Source organism: Onychomys torridus, chromosome 1, assembly GCF_903995425.1.
Source record: "Onychomys torridus chromosome 1, mOncTor1.1, whole genome shotgun sequence".
Lineage (NCBI taxonomy): Eukaryota > Metazoa > Chordata > Mammalia > Rodentia > Cricetidae > Onychomys > Onychomys torridus.
Window position 1 is genome coordinate 65,185,698 of NC_050443.1, and position 20,818 is coordinate 65,206,515.

The 20,818-nt window shown below is 37.9% G+C and overlaps 1 pseudogene; it reads right to left on the minus strand.

The window, feature by feature from the left end:
* The window catches only part of LOC118572438, a 43,343-nt pseudogene that overhangs the window by 18,030 nt on the left and 4,495 nt on the right, over nucleotides 1–20,818 (minus strand).

Sequence of the window (20,818 nt, forward strand, 5' to 3'; positions counted from 1 at the left end):
AAATAATAACCTCAAAAGAGCAAAAACAATCCTGAACAGTAAAAGAGCTGCAGTAAGTATCACCATCCCTGGATTCAAGTTATACTACGAAAATACGTTATTAAAACCACATGGTATTGGCATTAGAACAGACATATTGATCAATGGAATTTAATTGAAGACCAGATATAAGTTCAGATACGTATAGACATCTGGTTTTTAACACAGAAGCCAGAAACACACACTGGAAAAAAGACAGCATCTTCAATAAATGATGTTGGTCAAACTAGATGTCTTTATGTAGCAGAATGCAAATACACCCATATTTATCAATCTGCAAAAAATTCTAGTTCAAGTGGATCAAAGACCTAAACCAAAAAACAGATAAAATGAACCTCATAGAAGGGAAAATGGAGAGTAGCCTTGAGTGTGTTGGCATATGAAATGACTTTCTGAACAGAACATCAATATTGCAGGCACTAAGTCTGCCAATTAATAAATGGGACCTCACGAAACTGAAAAGGTTATGTAAGGCAAAGGACATCATCAACTGGACAGAAAAGCAGTCTACAGAATGAAAAAAGACCTTTACTAACTCCACATTTGATAGAGGACTAATATCTAAAATATAGAAGGAATTCAAGAGACTCAAATAATCAAGTAATAAGAAAACAAATATTCCAATTAAAAAATGGGAACAGACCTACACAGGGAATTTTCAAGGAAGAATGTCAAATTGCTGAGAAACATTTGAAGAAATGTTCAACATCCTTAACCATCAGGGAAATACCAAACAAAACTACTTTGAAATTCCATCCTACACCTGTCAGATTGGCTAAGTTTAATAACACAGATGATATATCTTGCTGGTGATGATGTGGAATAAGGGGATCACTGTTCCATTGCCGGGGGGAGTGCTAATTGTATATCCAGCACAGAAATCCAAATGTCAGTAACTCAGAAAAATGACAATAAGTATCTTCAGACTGAGCTATACCAGTTTTGGGGCAAAATCTGAAGGACAAGCCACACTACCACAAGGACACTTCAACTTCATTCATTGAGGATTTGTTCATGATAATCACACTAGAAACAATCTATATGTCCCTCAGCAAAATAATGGATAAATAAATGATGTATACTTAAGTAATGGAATATTACTTAGGTTTTAAAAGAAATAGTGTTATGAAATTTGCAGGCAAATGGATGGAACTACATAAAAAACATTCTGAGTTAGATAACAGAGCCTCAGAAAGATAAATATGGCATGTATTCACTTATCAGGGAATATTAACATTTAAATAAATGATAGCCAAGCTATAATCTATAGACCCAGAGAAGTTAGGTAATGAGGTGGCAAAAGAGGACACAGGGATCTCCCTGGGAGTGGGAAGTAGAATAGATTTTATTTATAGACTGGGGCTGGGTGGGGACAAGAATGGGAGAATCAGGTAGGAAGAGATAGGGTGGAGGGAGAGAGTTAATGAATAGACACCTCGAAATAGAGGGGCTTTGAGGAGTGGTTTGGGGGACTCAGAGCAATGGAAAATTCATGGAATCTATGAAGGTGATCCTAATGAGGACTTCCAGTAATGTAGGATGAAGAGTCCCAAGTGAGTATCTCTTGTAGGGAAGCTAGACTTCCAACTGTAGAACTACATTACATTCAATTGAATTGTTGGCTAAGAGGATCCCATGGAAATCTCCAATGAAGCCTGTTGCTAAGAGAAAATGTTACTCTCTCCAAACTGACAGTGGGGCCTCTTCGTGGAGGAGAACATGCATTACAAGGCACAGAAAATGAAGAAGTCAATCTGCTACCTACATGGAGCCCTCATCACTACATTCTACTCTGATGCAGAAGACAGTTTTCAGACTACAAAAAGGTAAATGTGGGCACCAACCCAGCCACAAAATCTTTGACCTAAAATACGCCCTGCCAACAAAATATGCTAGGGTCATGGTGGCACAGAAATTATGGGGGTGTACAACCAATGTCTCAGTTGACCTATAGTCTACTCCATGAGAAGAAATTCATACCCAACACAGGATAACCATGAATCAGAGACTTGATAGCTAAGAGACCAATACCAGTTCGTCTAAAAACAAAAATCAATAACATAATTCTTAAAGGTGTATATTTTCTGCTATATTCACAGATCAGTGCCTTAACCAGTCATCATCAGAGAAGCCTCCTCCAGCAGGAGATGGAAACAGATTCAGAAACCAACATCTACATATTATGTGGAGAGTCTAGTTTAAGTTCTCCATCAAATACCTTACATTTGAGTTTAAGGAATCCTGTAGAATAGGAGGTGGAAACATTGAGCCAGAGGAGACAGAGGACACCAGGAGAACAAGATCATCTGAATCAAATAAGCAAGGCACATATGAGCTCACAGGCACTGAAGCAGCAAGCACAGAGCTTACATGGGTCTGCAACAGGTATAGATTAAAGTATTAGGTTATTTGTGAGACCCATGACTGTGAGAATAAGTGGGTCTCTGACTCTTGTGCCTACTCATGGATACTTTTCTTTCTGTTGGCCCTCCAATTCCAACTTCAATATGATAGTTTTCTTTCATTTTATCATACTTTTTTGTTATAATTGGTTGTTATCTCTAAGAAGTCTATTATTTTCTACTGAGAATCAGACAGGGAGTGCATCTGGAGGGGAGGAAGAGGAGGGAGAAACTGGAAGGAGTAGAGGAAGGTTAAATTATATTCAGCATATATTGTATGAGAGAAGAATCCATCTTCAGTAGAAGAAAAAAATGTCATTGTTTTTTAAGATAAATATTTTGAATGTATGGGATTTGAATGGAGAGAGAGAGAGAGAGAGAGAGAGAGAGAGAGAGAGAGAGAGAGAGAGAGATAGAGAGAGAGAGAACACCTAGGAGGGTGGGAAGAGATTTGGTAATAAGTGTCATAGTGCTTTATCCCACGTGGAAGCATAAGCAGACTATGTAAGTTTAGGTATTTATGCTACATGTTAAGCATTAGTATTAAGAAAGAATTACCTGTTTAAGACTTGTAGCCCATTATATCATTTCATCAGACATATACAAATGTTGATAATTTAGAGAACATCCGGAAAACTTTCCTATTTTCACCTTAAGTCCAAAATTTGGTGGAAAATCCATGATATAGAAAATGTCATACTCTCCATCCACTTTTACTTCCTGGTTCATGTTCACAAGGTCTCCAGCAGGATTTACAAATTGTATGCTCTTCAGAAAAGAGAATATCTAAAACACATTTGTCATTTTAGTTTCAACTGGGCCTACACATTAGGACAGAAAATACAATGTTTGTGATGATCCTAATTTTCATTAGCCTTTCCTAAAATGTAACTTTATTATAAGTGCTCAGTAATAAAAAAAAAGAAGAAATGTAGGTGTAAATATTCAATATGCTTTAAAAATACAATTTTCTTGCTGGAGTTCATGCCTTAACCCATGCACATCTGAAATATATGCTTGAAGAGTAGTGACACATTATTTACTTCTTCCTACTAACAGAGTTTTTGGATCATAACCTAGGGAATTGAGATCCTTAATTGGTCAAAAAGTGGCAAAACTACTTGATATTATTTTGTGTCTCTTCATTATATTGATCAGCAACTTTTTGAGCACAGAAGGATAAGTCTTTTTCTTCTTACCATTTAATAATTTTGTGAGAAAATATCTTAGTTCAAATATTAAAAACATGTGTATGGTGGAAATATCTGAACAAAATTTCATGACTTAGATTGTAAAATGCTGACTTGGGTGTCAGTGTTGGCTGCATCATCATTTATGACACTAACATGATCTACCTCATATGCAGTGCTAGGGTACAGGCACATATACATTTAGGAAAAAGATTCCTTATTAACATGGTTTTAGATATTATGGTTCCCTTTAAGAACATCATCTGTATAACATACATGCTATTCAGTGTAAGACACACTACCTTCCAGGGGTCAAGGTCCTTCCAAACACTATTGGACCATGTGTCTACTTGTTGCAGAAGCACCTTATGGAGTGAATGGGCCACAGCAAACACAGCATTATATAAGTTGTAAGTTGTATCACTCATGGACATTCCAGATGGTGTCCTAAATAACCATTTCAGTAGGGTTTCTGATGAACAATACTTCAGTTTGTTACAATTAGATGATGGTAAAGAACACTTAAAATAAGTCCACCACAGTTTTGCAAGAGAAATTTCATTACTGTAGTTTGAAGGGTGCACTGTCTGCAGAAATTGTTTAAAACCAGATACCTCAGAATGCTGATGTGAAAAAATGAAAGTCCCATGCGGGGAGTTAAGCAAGAAATCTCCTCTTACTGTGATCATATCAAATTGTGACACACTGACCCAGATTCTCCGAATGTCTAAAGATTGCCATAGGATAAAATTCCACTTTAGATGAGATTCTTTGTCTCCCTCCATTAATAATCACAACCTTTGCTGATGACATTATAATCTGGTTATAATACTGATGTAACATCTTAAAGTATAACATTGAATCTGTTGAGATTATAGTCACAAATGCTAAACAGACAATGTTTCTTTGCATCTCTCCTCTCCATTCAGAAAGAAATTGAATTCCATGGTCATCATCTGAAATGATCATTCCCACCCAGTTCCATTTCAGGTGAACCACTAGGGAAACCATGGCTAGTGCTAGAGATGTGTCCTTGGGAGATATCTGGTAGAGATGAGGACATTCTTCATGGGCATTCAGGAGAGATTGAAAATGACCATAGTAAAGCTGAAAGACATAGAGCATAAGCAGCAATATGAAGATGATGGAATGTATAACACTCAGTCTAAGATCTAAGTGTGCTAAGCAAATGTGGGGAGAATTAGAAAGTATGAATCTTCATCTAATTATTACAATTATATCTAATTTTTTGCTATTATTTAAACAAGTACAGATAAATGAAGTTTTCAGGTAAAACATTTCACAGTTCTCTCATGCCCATTTGTGATAAAGTCATGTTTTCCCACAGAAAAGTTTTGAGTGTTTATGATTTTTTGGATCAGATTAGACACACACCCAGTCTTTGACTTTTAATTGTGCTTGGTACCCAGAAAGTTATCTTGAAGTGAAAAAAGTAATTGATTAAAAGTAATTCACCCAGTCTTACCCCTGGAGTTCTGGAGGTGTACAGAACTGGCATAAGAATGGCAGATTTTCACCACAATGGTCCTGTAAGTACAATTAAGTATCTTCTCTGTTTTGTACAGTAGTAGTTTGGAAAATGTTTGCTGCTTCTTGAGGACAAACCAGTTTTTATATGACTAGTAATTGGATCGCAGTCAATGTTAACAAGCAGCAAAATATTTGGTAAAATATGAGGGTTCCTATTGATTTCTTCCATGGCAAAATAAAGAGAGAATACCAAGTGGATGTTCTTTGGTGTCAACCTGAAAACAGAGGAAACTATTCATGAGAGATTAGGTTTCAAACATGATAATCTAATCACACTCAGTATAGGTTCAGCACTGGATTATTTTTTCTTGACCCATAGCTAGGAGGACACATACATCCTATTATTGTGGCATGTTAGGATATGAGACATGGGGAAGAATATGAGGATTCTCAAATGATTTTTTTATTTTTTACTTTTTTTGAGGTGGTGGCTGTGTATGTCTATCATTGGAATTCTGTCGTTTTGAAGATTCCTATAATCACACACTGTTTTCTATGAACAATGTGAATGTCTGTATGCATTCCATGGAACATAAAAGATGTCTTGGCCAACCATGGATCTGCTCATACATTTATACTGTAATTCTAATACTTAACATATATAGTAAATAAATTTTTATTATCTACCTTCTAGATAGCTATACTTTTTTTATATATAGAGGCAGTACTGGCAAATGTCCTGACATTGTTATGGATATGAAGAATATGTAATCAAATCTTTTCCACCATGCTTGCACACAGTTTTCTACTTTTCATTTTCTATTTGAGGCTATGAACTATTGAATGATGTAAGGCTGGTAATAACTACATTTTTTTTTCTTGAGAGGAATGAGTCACATGGACCCTTAGGTTGTACTGATTCATATCATTCTGTACACTTATGTACGTATCACAGAACTGCCACAGGGTCCTTGTAGGTTCAGATTTGTTTTGATATGTCATAATTCTCTAATATATTCACTTGAGCTTTTGTCTTTTATTTAACATAATTTAACTGGTTATACCTATTTGATATAATTTAATACAATTTGATAATCTTATTTAACCATAACATATCATTTCAGTATTTTGGGTATAAGTGTTTTTTATTTCACTTCATTTTCTATATTTTTTGCCATGCTTTGTGACTATAGTAAACATTCAAATAACTAGATATGACTTGTGTCTGTGAATCTGGTATTGAATTGCTGAACTGTATGTTCCCTCTACTTTTCTGCCTTTCATGCCTGAATAATTTTTTTCTGCCATGTCTTTTTCCTTCATCTCCTACAACTTCATTTTTTCCAGAATGGTCTGAAGTTATTGCATTTTTTCTTGGTCCTTGCCCTTCTGACCTGGACATGTGTATATGTTGTTAAAAGTGAGTTTTTCAATAACCCACTGTTATTATTGTTCTGTAAATGTTTAATATGTCAAATGATATAGGGCATTGTTTATAAATTAGTTGTTTTACTTCTTGAATGAATTTTCAATTTTATATGGAATGAAAGAAAAGACCAGGATAGCTTAAACAACCATAAACAATGTAATAAAAGCTAGGGATAGCACCATTCCTGATCTTATATTGTACTACATAGCTGTTGTAACAGAAACAGCATGATATTGGCACAAAACAGACATTTTGGTCAATAGAATGTAATTGAAGACCCACACATAAGCCCATAGACCTATGGGTTGCTCATTTTTGATAAAGAAGCCAGATATATATACTGGAAAATATAGAAAATAACTTCATAAAATGGTGCCGGCCATACTAGACAGCTGAAAGAAAAGGAACACAAATTTATCTATACCTACCTCCCTTTACAAAATTTAACTCTAAGTAGATATAAGACCTCAACTTTAGAAAAGATGAAATAAGTATGATGAAATAGTAAACAGAGGAACAGTCTTGAACTCATTGGTATAGCAAAAGTGGTTTTGAACACAACACTGGAAATCCAGAAACCCAAAACAACAATAAATTAGGTGAATCTCGTGAAACTGAAAGTTTTTATATGGAAAGAATGCCATTATTCAGACAGAGTGAAAGCAACAATATGGGAAAAGGGTTTTTTTTTTTTGAGGTGGGGTGGCAACTAAACATCCAAGACCACTAACATCTAAACAATATAAAGAAAACAAACCAACAAACAAAAGACAACTGGACATCTGAACACAAATAACCTAATTAAAAATGTGGTACAGGATTGAGACAACCTCCTGGAGTAGAGGCCTTTCTACCTGCAAGAACTCTAGGTAGGTCACCCATGCTTGGACTGCCTCCAATCTCTCAGTGCCTGCCCACTCTAGTGTCAATTGCTCCTCTCCTCCATGTCACCATATCCTGGTCTACAACTCCAACAGAGGCACCTTCTTGACTAGAAGCCATGCTGGCCTCTGGAAGTCCAGGTAGGCCATCTTTCTATGGATCACCCACACTTTCTCAGTACCCAAATACCCTAACCCCTATCCTTCTTCCCTCTGCCTCACCATGTCCCAGCTCCCAATTCAGGATTATGTCCCCTGTTTGACAATAGGCCATGCCAGGCACCAAAACTCCAGGTTAGGTGCCTGCCTGTGGATAATTTTCAAAGTCTTGGTTATATCTACCATTTCCCAACCAGCACCCTTCCTTATTGCCTTGTTTCAACCCCCAACTCAGGCAGAGATACCCTGCTGGCCAGTCACACTGGCAAGAAGACTAGGAAAGAAACAGAAACCAAGGAAATAAAACACCTATTCAACCAAGATGGAATCAGAAATGGGCACTTAGGCCTATGATCACCCCAAAGCCAGATGACTAGATACCAGTGTAAGAATACAACCAACAACATCCAAAGTAATATATCTCTGCCAGATTCCAGCTATTCTACTACAGCAAGCTCGGAATATTCTAACACAGCTGAAGCACAAGAAAATGACCTTAAAAACAACTTTATGAAGATGAAAGAAGTACTTAAACAGAAAATGAATAAGTCCTCCAAACCAAGACAAGAAAAAACAAACAGTTCAAGGAAATGAATAAACAGTTCAAGATCTGAAAATGGAAATGTATGCAATTATGAAAAAACAAACTGTGGGAATCTTGGAAATGGAAAAAGTAGGTAAGCAAACAGAAACTTCAAATAGGCACATCACCTTTTCATTCACCAGAGAAGAAAAAGAGAACATGAGGTATTACAGATATGATTGAAGAAATGTAAAATAAGTCAAAGAAAATGTTAGATATAAAAAATTCATGAAACATACCATCCCCAAAATATGGGTGGGACACTAAAAAGACTAAACCTGAGTTCTGCTTAGGTAGGGGCTTGCCAGCCAGGGCCCTCAAGGCCTTCCTGGTGGGAAGACATATATGGACTCAGATGCATTATGCTCAAGTGGGGGTTAGCCAGCCACAGGCCAGTTGGGGCACTCAAGGCCCTGTTTTGCAGGAAGGAATCCATGAACTCCATGCAGTTCTGGTTAGGTGGGGGCTTGCCAGTTGGGGCCCTCAAGGCCCCAGTTCATAGGAAGTTATCATTGGTCTTCTCTTTACCTAGTGGCACTAGGCAGGTATGTACCATTATGATCAGCAAATATGTGGTGGAGAAATGGGAGAGAAGGAGGCTGAATGGTTCATGTGCTGTGGAAAGAGACAGAAAGGAAGTAATGAAGACACTGAGGAGTATGCTGATGGGGGTCAGCTTGCCACTGTGGAACATGGTAATGTCAGAACAAGCCTACTGCCAAGAGCCATGTCTGTATTCCTGGTCCTATAGCAGCCAAGGTCTGAGATGATGTCCATTGCTCCTGTTGCAAACAAGGGCCATGTGGTTGTCCAGGGTTTGATCAGCTACCTGGGATCATATTGGTTTCCAAGGGCAATGCTGCAGCTAGAGGCTTACATATATGATGGAAATATAATAACTACCCAGTGTTATGGTGATGTCTAGGACAGGGCTTCAGCTTGGAGCCACATTTGGGTCCATGACCCTAATGTAGCCAGGGTCTGTGTTGCTGTTCACGGTTCCACTTGCCATCAACAGCCATGTTGACTTCAGTGGTCAGGACCACCACCTGCAGCCATGTTGGTGTTTAAGAACCATTCTGTGGGATGTTGTTCTGTATGCTGTGTATATGTGTTGTTCTGATTGGTTGCTAAATAAAACAGTGATTGGCCAGTAGTCAGGCAGGGAGTATCAGCAGGGCCACCAGATAAGGAGAATTCTGGGAAGAGGAAGGGTTGATTCAGGAGTCATCAGCCAGACACAAGAGGAAGCAAGATAACAAAGCAGAACTGAGAAAAGGTACCAAGCCATGTAGCTAAACATATAAAAATAATGGGATAATTTAAGTTTAAGAGCTAGTGAGTAATAAGCCTGCGGTAATGGCCAAGCAATTATAATTAATATAAGCTTCTTAGTGATTATTCTATAAGAGTGCATCACAGGAATTGGGGGCCTGGTGGTACCAGAAACACTTTCAGACTACAGGTGCTTCTCAGACATGGTGGCAAGACTTTTGATGTAAAACCTGAGAGAGCTTAAGAAGAGATTATAAATGTAGCTAGGAGCACCTTTCTATTTCTTGTTGCTCATGGTAGGCCAAGGTACAGTGATGTGTCCTATGGCTGTGTGGCCTAGAGCTACAGCATGGCAGATTCCTGCCTAGTTACAACGAAGTTTCTCCAAGCTGTGCAGGGGACTGCATGGCATATTTTGCTTTTTCTAAATAAAAAAATGGTTTCTGGGTTACATGCTGCTTTGATGGAGGCATAAACTCACTGCTTCCAAGAGTTGCTAGTGCACATGGCTCCCAGAACTGATGGTAAATGTACCACTGCCATTTTGGGAAGCTGAAGTGAGTGGAGGCAGCCAAGGCTTCTATTTCAGAACTAGCCACGGCAGTTTAAAGCAATAGATTCACAATAAGGCAGATTCAGATGAAATGAGGCTTTAAATGATTTATAGTGTGTGTAAAAATGGACATAGATGGTCAACCCAGAAAGGCCTGCCCCTAGGTCCCATTCCTGGGCACCAGGCATTCCAGTGAAGACCTTCACAACTTGGCCCCAGTTTCTGGCCAGCTGGTGGCCCCACCAGGAAGGTTCCTGTTTCCAAGACCCCCAGCAGACACTGAAAACTGCATTCCCTGCCCTCACACCCATCCACCTGAAACCCCAGCACTCCCATCTGGACCAGAGGTGAGTGCCTGGGGTCATACCCAGGGAGGCCTGGCCCTAGGTCCCATCCCTGGGCAACAGCCATTCCAAGAAGACCTGCCCAACTTGGCCTCAGGTTCTGGCCATAGGGCAGAAGTCCCCACCCCCACTGAGAAGGTTCCCCTTCTCCAAGACCTCCAGAATACCATGCAATCTCCACGCTCTGCCCCCACACCCATCTGCTGGAGACCACACCACTTCCTGAGACTTAGAGACAAGCCCTCAGCTCCCATCCTACCCCTGAGCTCCCATCTGGACAAGAGGTGAGTGCTTGGGATCATACCCAGAGAGGTCTAGCTCTAGGTACCATCCCTGGGCACCAGACATTCCAGAAATACCTGCCCAACTTGGCCCCAGGTTCTGGCCATCGGGCAGGATGCCCCACAACTGGGAAGGTTCCCCTACTCCAAGACCCCCAGCAGACCCTGCAATCTCCACGCTCTGCCCCCACACACAGCTGCCTGAGTCCACACCACTTCCTGAGACTTAGAGACAAGCCCTCAGCTCCCATCCTACCCCTGAGATCCCATCTGGACCAGAGGTGAGTGCCTGGGATCATACCCAGAGAGGTCTGGCTCTAGGTACCATCCCTGGGAACCAGACATTCCAGAAATACCTGCCCAACTTGGCCCCAGGTTCTGGCCATCGGGCAGGATGCCCCACAACTGGGAAGGTTCACCTTCTCCAAGACCCCCAGCAGACCCTGCAATCTCCACACCCTGCCCCCACACTCATCTGCCTGAAACCCCAGCCATTGCCTGAGACTCAGAGACCAGCAACCAGCTTCCATCTGGCCCAGAGCTTCCATCTGGACCACAGAGAGGCTTCCTGAATCTGTCAGCTCTGATAAGACCAAGAACGAATCCACAACAAGATGGGCAGACATCAAGGCCCATACATACAACAAAATAAAGAGCAATACAGCATCACCGGAACCTAGCCCTCCTCCAACAGCCAGACCTGAACATCACCAAATGGAAGAAGCAGAGAAAACAACCTTATGAATAACAACAAGAAGAGGCTTGAGGCTTATATAGAAAAAAATCAAAACTGAAGTGGATGAACAGACAAACAAAAATGGGAAGAACGCTATAAAAAACTAGAGGAAAGGACAAATAAAGCAGAAGAAAACAACAAATCCCTGAACGGAAATCATGAATAAGCAATGAAACAGATGAGGGGAACAGCCCAAGACCTAGAAAGGGAAATAGAAAAAATGAAAAAGACACAAGCAGAGGGAATGCTGGAAATAAAAAATCTGAGTAAATGAACAGGAACTTCAGATGCAAGTATAACCAACAGATTGCAAGAGATGGAAGAGAGGATCTCTGCTGTTGAAGATACATTAGAAGAAATAGATTCATCAGTTAAAGTAAACACTAAAACCAACAAAGTCATGACCCAAAATGTCCAAGAAATTTGGGACACCATGAAAACACCAAACCTATAAATAATAGGGATCGAGGAAGGAGAATACCAACTCAAAGGCACAGAAAATATATTCAACAAGATCATAGAAGAAAATTTTCCCAACTTAAAGAAGGAAATGCGTATGAAGATACATGAAGACTATAGAAGAACAAACAGACTAGACCCCCCAAAAAAGTCCCCTCACCACATAATAATCAAACAACTAAATATACAGAATAAAGAAAGAATATTAAGAGCAGCAAAGGAAAAAGGCCAAGTGACCTATAAAGGCAAACCCTGGCCCAGATGATCCAACCTGCAGATCAGCTTCAAGGCAACTAGCTCAGACAATGCAACCTCACAGACTACTCCAGTCAGGACTTGACCATAATTCTTAATTTCTCAAGATCCCCATTAGACTGCCTGCAGAAAGTAGTATGAGAAGTTATGCCCAAATTTCCCAAATATTCGTTATAAATATTTATTTTTATTTAAAGGGGATTGATTATAAATGCAATCTCTTTCTAAAGAAGAAAAGGGGATATTATAGATATGATAGGAACCTACTTTTAAATAGCATCAATTTGTTTAAAAATGTTTTACATTGCTATAGTTTTTAGTTTATTTATAGAAATTTAAAGTTTATTTTGTTATACCCTATGTATAAAAGTAGTCTTGTTAAAAGTATTTTGTTTATGCAACTCATTTAAAATTATAATGCATAGCTGAGAAATATAGATTTATATTTATTCATCTATGATAATCAAACTCATAGTCATGTTAGTTAAGTTTTACAGGTATACATAAATATATTTCATTTAGGTAGGTAATCTTCAAACACTTCAATGACCTACAGAATATGACATTTAAAATCTTAGACTTTCCTGGACAATGAAACACATCTGCTCCTGGCAGCACCTATTTATTTCAGAGAAGAGGATGGGCATCAAAGACACTCCATATGTAGTTTATCTTCTTTTTGGTAAAATAGCCATTTGACCAAGAAACTCTTATTGCCTGGACTGCTTGACAAAATGTTGTATCAACTGGACTTGTAGGGCCCATAGGAATGTGACCACTGAAATTTACAAGGAGGGGTGATCCTGAAGGTTCTGCTTTTCAGAGGAGACTGCCAAACAGTCTACAGGGCATGAAGAGAAGCAATAGAAAGACTTTAGATCTGTAGGCTGAAGATGGATGCCCCAACATGGCAGAGGAACTTTTGATTGTGGTGGTATTGTGTTCCCCAAAATATTGTGCAGGTTAATAAACTTATCTGGGGTCAGAGAACAGGAAGGCCACAATATTAAACATGAGATAGGCAGTGGTAGCACACACCTTTAATTCTAGCATTCCAGAGACAGAAATACCTCTAGATCTCTGAGTTCAAGGCCGAATGAGAAACAGCTAGGCATGGTGACACACACCTTTAATCCCAGAAATCCAGCCTTTAATCTCAGGGAGTGATGGCAGAAAGTAGTAAGATACATAAGGTGTGAAGACCAGAAACTAGAAGCATTTGGCTGGTTAAGCTTTTAGGCTTTTGAGCAGCAGTTCAGCTGAGACCCATTTGCATGAAGACTCAGAAGCTTGCAGTCTGAGGAAACAAGACCAGCTGAGGAACTTGGGAGGTGAGGTAGCTGTGGCTTGTTCTGTTTCTCTGATCTTCCAGCATTCACCCCAATAACTGGACTCAGGTTTGATTTTATTAATAAGACTCTTTAAGATTCCTGCTACATTGGATGACTGTCCAGGGAGGCAGCTGTCTACATCATTTCCAGAATTTTGGAAGGTGCTTACAGTGCATTTTCTGTTTACTTAGGTAATATTGAATACTTCTGTGGTCTTTGTTGTAGCTGAAGACTAGATAGTTATAGTTTTTCTTGGTGATGATAAAAGATAAATTACATATGAAACTTTAGACTCACAAATATAGGATTGATAGAATAGTTTCTTTAATTTTGCCAAATACAAATATACTAGATATTATAACTATAATTCGTGCTTGATAATTGTGTTGTTATATGTATGTTATTAAAACCTTCCTTTTTGATTAAACAGAAAAGGGAAAGTCCTGTGGTTTGTGGTTCTGTATGCTGTGAATTTGTGTTGCTCTGATTGGTTGATAAATAAAATGCTGATTGGTCAGTAGCCAGGCAGGAAGTATAGGTGGGGCAAGAAGATGAGGAGAATTCTAGGAATAGGAAGTGCTGAGTCAGAAATCACCAGTCAGATACAGAGGAAGATGACTAGGCAGAACTGAGGCAAGGTACCAAGCAATGTGGCTAAACATAGATAATAATTATGGGTTAATTTAAGTGTAAGAGTTAATGAGTAAATAAAATGTAGCTGGGTGGTGGTGGTGGTGGTGGTATTGGTGGCGGTGGTGGCACACACCTTTAATCTCAGAACTCAGGAGGAATAGCCAGGTGGATCTCTGTGAGTTCAAGGCCAGCCTGGTCTACCATGTGATTTCCAGGAAAGACACAAAGCTACACAGAGAAACCCTGTCTTGAAACACCAAAAAAAAAAAAAAAAAAAAAGAAAAAGAAAAAAAGAAGAGTTAGGGAATAATAAGCCCAAGCTAATGGCCAAGCAGTTATAATTAATGTAAGACTCTGAGTGATTATTCTATAAGTGTAAAACTCAAGAGTGCTGGGGCCTGGTGGGACCAGAGGAATGTTCTTACTACAGGGCCATGCTGCTGTGGAGGCCAATGTGATTTTGGTTTGATCAGGAAAGACCCTCTGAAAATCCTTGCTAAAGCTATAAAGAAATAAATCTAGAAAAACATCAAGAAAGGTGACATGTATTTTACCTGCTCAATCATAAAACAAAATCATTTTTAACTTACTTGTACACACTTCACCTTTCATACTTGTGTTGATGCAGATATGTAGGTCATCTTTCAGTTTGTGTGTTTTCATAGCAAGGAGACCAGACACCAATGAAAATAGATGGCCCAGGTGATTCAGCTCCTCAGAGTGACTCTGTTGCTGTTTCCTAAGAGTTCTGCATCCATTCAAGGCTCTGGGCTGAAATGGTGCAGCCTCACAGACTATTCTAGCCAGGTTTGCAGATAAGCCTTGTGCTTTCCCATTGCACAGATCCTGGACAACAAATGTTATGGCTAGCTCTCCCAGGACTTGATTATCCTAATTTTCTCAGAGTCCACCAAAGATTCCATCACCCCAGACAACAAGAAATAATCTAGAGAACATGATGCTCACATTCCCACGAGGTAGGATGGGTGGTGTTTGATCATTCAGTGGGATATGGATGTTTGTCATCATTTTGGGGGGGAGATTGGTTTCAAGTTGTTGTTGGTAATGGTTAGGAAAAAAGTTAAACAAAGGAGGTTATAATCAAGGATGTCTTTTTGAAAAGAAAGAGAGCGGATATGGAAAGAATAGAATACAAGGTTGGATTATTGAATCTCCTTTAAACTAAAAAGCATAAATTTTTTTGGTTATTTTTGTTAGAACATAATCTCTATATATTTCTACCATTCATGATGTTTTTGTATATTGATATAAATTTAATGTTATTTTTATTATACTGTATATATGTTTCTACTATTATTTAACATACTATACCTATACAGTTGATTTACACATATAATGTAATTTTCTAGTCATTGAAAGTTATTATTACAAACTTCTTAAGATAATTAAGAAATGTAGCTTAGTAATCAAGCCTGTAGTCATGTAAGGTATGCTCTCAAGTTCATACAGATATGTAGTTTAGATATACAGGTGGTATTTAAAGACTTACAGAATATGGCATTTAAGATGTTTAATAACCTAAGGCTTTTCCTGACAGTGAGACATATCTTCTACTGGCCCAAGAAATCTCCTTCAAAATAAATCATGGATTTTATGGCTATAGTGAAAAACCATGACAAAAGGCAGTTGGGGAGGAAAGGGGCTGTTTGCCTTACACTCCATTATCCCTGTTCATGATAGAAGAGAATCAGAGAAGGAACTAAATAGGCAGAAACTGATAGACAGGCTATATACTGTCTTGCTTGCTTCTTATGGCATACTTAGCCTGTTTTCTTATGTTTCCTGCAACTACCAGCCCAGGGATGGTTCTATCCACAATGCCTTGGGCTTTTCCCTTCAATCACTAATTAAGTAAATGCCCCACAGGTGTGACTTTAGACCAGTCCTATGGCAATGTCACCATAATTGTGGATCTTTGCTCTCAGATGGCTTTAGAATGTATCAAGTTGACATAAAACTATCCAGCACACCACTCTTAGACATATACCCTGATGACTTTACATTCTACTATGAAGACACTTTCTCAACCATTCTCATTGTATGGAAATCTAAAACAGCATAAGCTTCTGAAAATACATACATATATGAAGACAATCTAAGGGAAATTGCCAAATAATGAGGAGACCAACACAGTCAGACATCTTTTTATCACCCAATGAGGCTTAATTTGTTTCCAGGATTGGGTTGAATCCTAGGAAATAGTTAACCAAAGGGACACCATGGGAACCCCCAAACAACCCAGGGTGTTGCAAAGTCTCTTTATAAACTGATAATAAGGCCCTATGGCTGAAGATGATATCAATCCAGCTCATTGAAGATGAAGTCAAACTATTGCTTACTGAAAGACTTCATATTGACTGACTACTTGAAGATAATTTATATGCTACCATAAGCGAAAGGTAAACACTAACCGAAGTACAAACCCTTAGATCTATAATGGCGACCTGCCTGAAAGATGTGCTAGTGTAATAGTGGCACAAAGCTCATGGGAGTAATCAAATAATACATGATTTGGTTTAAGGATCATTACAAAAGATTTGATGTTGCCACATAGCAATAAAAATACTAAAAATACAGAACAAAAAAGCATATTAAAAGCTGCAAAGGAAAAAGGTCAAGTAATATATAAATGCAGACACATTAAAATTACACGTGACTTTAGGGTCAGTGGAGACCCTAAAATCTAGAAGGGTTTGTATACATACATATATATATATATATATATATATATATATATATATATATATATATATATATATATGGTACAGACTGTAAGGGACCACTGACTAATATAGTCTGCAATGATATGCAGCAGGTGAAAGCTAATATTCATAATGTTGACCAACCAGAAAACAACAACTATCTGTTGGAGGGAACTTTGGGTGCACAATATTTTGGGGTACACAAAATCACCAGGGAAACTCATGAGCAAAGTTTATGAGAAGTATTACCTATGAATAGTTGACTGCTTCTGTCTGTAATTTTCTTGTGTGATACCATAGTATCCCTCTAAATCTGCCACGGTACTTGTCTCCTAACCTTGGCAGTGTGTTCTTCACTTTCTGGTCACAAATTTGCCCATGCATTGATAGAAGGATGACTTCTCCCCACACTGTATAATTCTGTTGATTACAAGCCCTCATAGTTCAGCTTTTGTTCCACAATATAGTGAGAAACTCAGAAGCCTGTCATTATCTATCATTAGCTTTCTGACAGGACAAATTGGTCAGATGAAGTGTCTCTGTGGAGAGATTGCAAGTTGGACTTTCACAGATCATATTCAAGGATGAGATTACAGAATGTTGGTTTTGTTGAATCAAAGTCTTTTGGGGCACATAAGTGATTTAAATTGCCCTGAACTTCCCCTGCCTGGACCAGTTGATAATGCACAGACAGGCATCAGGCAGAATTCCCTAAGCAATTAACATTTAAATATACTTTTAACCTCAGTTTATGGTACAAGATTTTAGGCTTAGTTTAATAATTGTTTATATTTAAGTCATGGATTTTATGTGGATAGCAGAAAATTAATGAGTTAATTTAAACTAGTCTATAGGGAATCAGCTTTAAGCTTAGTTACTGTGAGAGAAGCTTCATAGTCTGCCAGAGCTTTAGGGAGATGACCTACCCTCTCTCCTTGAACAAAAAAGCTACAAGGTGCCCTCCTTGTGTTATGAGGCTACATATAGGACAGAAAATATACTTTTGGATTTGCGATGTTTTTCCATGCCAGCCAGCCTTTGCAGAAAGTGCTGAGATGAATCAGCACAGTTGGCTTCCCTCTTTCTCTACACAGGTTGCCATGGTTACTCACAGGCAGTTTGTACTTGCACATTGGCTAATTAGAAACTGTGCCCAGTGTTGACTGGGCCCTGGGCCAGCAGAAATTGGTCCTTTTTGCATTTTGATGATCATAAACTGTTATCCTAGAGTATTAGTTACCCTTAAGAAGTGTAGAATAGTACACGATTTCTTTCCTTCTTCCTTAGAATTCTCAATAGTTCAGTTTTTTTTTCTTTTGTAACTCCTGTAAACTTTCCCTTTAAGAGATAATGTTACAAGCAAAACTTTTATTACTACAGCTGCAGCTGACCACTAATCAAAGCTGACAAGTTTATGTTGAGTATCTCTTATCCTATTTACAAAGAAATGCTTTGTGACCCTGAGAAGTAGCCTTATAACCTTTTTTTAATGCTAAAGTTTGCTGTAGTATATGTATCTAAGCTATGGAAAGTTGAACTTGGCAGAAAGTAGAATAAAAGAGCATGACCCAAATAGTTCATGTTTGAATTTCTTACAGATAAGAAATTTTCCTAGGTACTGCTTTTGCAAAGCATTCTCTGAATAACCCTGGGTGCAGAACTGACAATTGGTGTCACAGGCTGCAAAAACTGATCCCAGTCCAAATTATAATAGGCAGAAAAATATTCAATCTCCATTGATGGAGAAAAGAAAATGTTCCGTGATAGAGTCAAATTTAAACAGTATCTATCTGTCTTCAAATACAGAAATACAGAAGGTCATAGAAGGAAAAGCCCATACCAAGGTGCCTATCTCCACACAAAAACACAAGAAATAAGTAATCTCACACCAGCAAAACCAAAAGAAAGGAAACACACACACACACACACACACACACACACACACACACACACACAAACAACAACAACTACCACCACCACAATCCCCCCCCCACCACTGAAATTACTAGAATTAACAATCATTAATTATTGATATCTCTCAATGACAATGGTCTCAATTCGTGATAAAACACACACACACACACACACACACACACACACACACAGATTAACAGAATGGGTGTGAAAAGAGGATTTATCCTTCAGCTGTTCAGCTGCATACAAGAAACATACCTCAACATCAAGGAAACATACCTCAACATCAAGGATATATATTTCCATGGGGTAAAATTTTGGAAAAAGATATTCTCAATGAATGAACCTGAGAAGCAATCAGATATTGTAATTTTTATATCTACCAAAATAGACTTCAAAGGAAAATTAATCAAAAGTGATGGAGAAGACACTACATATTCATCAAAGGAAAAAGCCACCAAAATGACACTTTCATTGTTAACATCTATGCTCTAAACACAAAGATACCCACATTTGTAAAAGAAACACTACTACAGTGCAAATCACATATTGATCCTTACAAAACAATAGTGAGAGACCTTAATACCCCACTCTCATCAATGGAAAAGTCATCCAGACAAAATCTAAACAGAAAAATGCTGAAACTAACTGTAGTCATAAACCAAATAGACCTAATAGATACTTAACAGATCATTTTACTCAAACACAAAAGAATATATCTTCTTCTCAGCACTTCAGGGAACTTTCTCCAAAACTGATCACATATTCAAACATAATAAAAGTCTAAATAGATACAAGAAAATTGACATAACTCCCTGTATCCCTTCAGGCCACCATGGATTAGAGCTGATATCAACAACAACAGAAACAACAAAAAGCTTAAAATCTCATGGATCTGAACAATTGTATACCAAAGGGAAAAACAGTAGAGACAAAAAATAAAGAATGAAATAAAAGACTTTTGAAAATTTAATAAAAATGAATATACAACATACACAACATATGGTATACAATAAAATTGTAAGTAGGAGGCTTAATAAGCACTTAAGCACTCATAGCTTAAGTGCCTAAATAAGAAAATTAGAGAGATCTCATACTAGCAACTTAACAACACACCTGAACTCTAGGAAAGCATAAGAAATCACACCCAAGGGGAGAAGATGGCAAGATAAAAAGAGGGCTGAAATGAATAAAATAGAAACCAAGAGAGCAATACAAAGATTCAATTTAACAGAGTTGATTCTTTGAGAAAATCTACCAGAGAGACAAACTCTTATCCAAACTAACTAAAAGGCAGGGGAAATATTCAAATTAACAAAATCAGAAACAAAAAGGGGGCTAGAAGAAGACACAGTGAAGAAGTCCAGAAAATCATAATGGCATACTGTAAACACATGTAATCCAAAATATTATAAAATCTAAAAGAAATGATAATTTTCTAACCACAGTTAAATCAAGATCAAAAAATAAAAACTTTAAATGACCTATAATGCTGCATGAAAAACAAGCAGTCATTAAATTCTTCTGAAACAAAACAAAACAAAAGAAATCAAAAAACCTCACTAAAAATAAAACAAAACAATAAAAAAACCCAACATACTGGGTTATATAGTTTAAAGCAGAATTCTACTAGGTATTTAAAGAAAAGTTAATGATTAAACTCCTCAACTTATTCCACAAAATAGAAATAGAAATAGAGCGATCATTCCCAAATCCGTTCATAAGGTTGTAGTTACTCTGATTCCCAAACCACCTAAGGACTCAACAAAGAAAGAGAATTATAGACCAATTCTCCTTATAAATGTAATGCAATAATATTCAAAAATGCTTGCAAACTGAATCTGAGAACAAATCATAAAGCCCATCTACCATCATCAAGCAGGCTTCTTCCCAGAGGCACAGATTGGTTCAAAATTAGGAAAATAAGTATATAATCCACAATATAACTTAACTGAAAGGAAAAGAAATAATACATGACAATCTTATTAGATGCCAAAACTAGTAGTTTTCAAAATACAGCACCCTTTCATGATAAAAAACTGGAGAGATTAGGGATACAGGGGACACACTGACATAGGAAGTATAAACATAATAAAGGGAATTTAGAGTAAGCCTGTAGTCAACATAAAATTAAATAGAG